The sequence below is a fragment of the Neophocaena asiaeorientalis genome, unplaced genomic scaffold, assembly GCF_003031525.2.
Source record: "Neophocaena asiaeorientalis asiaeorientalis breed wild unplaced genomic scaffold, Neophocaena_asiaeorientalis_V1.1 scaffold515, whole genome shotgun sequence".
In the NCBI taxonomy this organism is placed as follows: domain Eukaryota; kingdom Metazoa; phylum Chordata; class Mammalia; order Artiodactyla; family Phocoenidae; genus Neophocaena; species Neophocaena asiaeorientalis.
Window position 1 is genome coordinate 4,099,844 of NW_020175829.1, and position 2,106 is coordinate 4,101,949.

Sequence of the window (2,106 nt, forward strand, 5' to 3'; positions counted from 1 at the left end):
AAAAAAAAAAAAAAAAAAAAAAGTTTGTAGCTTCCATGGGAAATTTTGGCTAGCACAGAGTCTGGCCACCACTGTTTCAACCCACCTTGACAGAAACTGCCTACAGGAGATTTAAAGGAACAGCACACATTTGAGTTTTTTTCACCTGACCTTTTCCCCCTTTTGAGACATTTCCCCATTTGAGAGGAGTTTAGTAAACTACCATACATGCCCAGGGAAAGACAGAGGCTCAAAAAAGACCTGAAGAGACCTTGAAGCTTTCATCTCAAGCTAATCCCCACCACAGAAACACCTTTGAAGAATTAAAAAAGACAGAAAATTCCCGGTAAGAGGGAGAATCTGATTTCCAGAGTTAACATATTGAAAAATTCAAATGTGCAGTTTAAAAAACAATCACAGGCATACAAAATATTAGGAAAGTATGGCTCATTCAAAGGAACAAAATTAACTGACAGAAACTGACCCTGAGGAAGCCCAGACAATCGACTTACTAGACAAAGACTTTTAAAAAACTGTCTTAAAAAAAACAACAACGAAAGTGTTTTACAGAGGCTCAAAGAGCAAAAGGAAGACATGGTCAAAAACAGGAAAACAATATATGAACAAAATGAGAATATCAATAAAAACAAGACATAAAAAGGAATCAAAAGAAATTCTGAGGCTGAAAAATACAACTGAAGTGGAAAATTCACTGGAGAGGTTCAAAAGCAGATTTTACCAGATAGAAGAAAGAAGCAGTGAAGATAGGACAACTGAAATTAGTAACTTTGAGGAACAGAAAGAAAAAAGGATAAAGAAAAGTAAACAGAGCCTAAGGGACCTGCGGAACACCATCAAGTGGATCAACATACGAACTGTAATAGTCCCAGAAGGTAAAGAAAAAGAGAAAAGTGTAGAAAGAATATTTGAAGAAATAATGGCTGAAAATGTCCCAATTTTGATGAAAGACATAAATCTACAAATCCAAGAAGCTCACTGATCTCTAAGTATAGGCATGCAATGGAATAGTATTCAGCCATAAGAAGGAATGAAATGTTTGTATTTCTACAACATGATGTACTTTGAAAACATTACACTGATATAAGCCAGACACAGGACAAATATTGTATGATTCTATTTATATGAAGTACTTAGAATACACACATTCATATAGAGAAAAAGTGGAATAAAAGTTACCAGCGGCTGGTATCAGGGGCTGGTACCAGGGGCTGGGAAGGGAGAATTGAGAGTTATTGTTTAATGGATACAGAATTTATGTTGAGAATGGTAAAAAAAAATATTTTTAAAGCTTGAGGTATATATAACGGTGATCATTATACTACATTGTGAATGTATTTAATGCCACTGAATTGTACGCTTACAAATGGCTAAAATGATAAATAGTATGTAATGTTTATTTTACCGGGGGGAAAAACAAATAGTACAATGGAACAGAATTTGGAATCCAGAAATAGAACTATACACACACACACACACACACGGAACCCAATTTTTTACAAAGGTATAAAGTCAGTCAATGGAGAAAAGGTATCTTTTCAATAAATGGTGTTAAAATTTTGACATACATACCTAAATAAATAAACTTCAATCTGCATCTCACTCCATATACAAAATTCAACATGTATCACAGACATAAATGTAAAACCTAAAACTATAAAAGTTCTAGAATAAAACATAGAAAAAAATTTTGTGACCCTGAATTAGGCAAAGATTTCTTAGTTATGGCTCAAAAGCATGACACTGTACTTCATCAAAATTAACATTTCTGCTCTTCAGAAAATGCTGTTAAGAGAATTAAAAGATAAGCCATAAACTGAAGGAAATACTTATAAATCAGTATCTGATGAAGAGTATATACCCAGAACACAAATTCTCAGAAAACATAATAGAGGTCCAATTTTGGGTAAGATGGATTAAACACACAATACCCTTTCTCTCCAAGTGAACACTATAAAACTTGGATACTGCAGCTATTTGAGGATCAGAGAAAAAGTAGGGGGGGAAAGAAAATTCAAAACACTACCAACTCAGCATTTCTTTTTCCTCCAGTAACTCCCACCCCCAGCCTAAATCCAATGCAGCTTCAAATCTAGAAATGAGCACAGT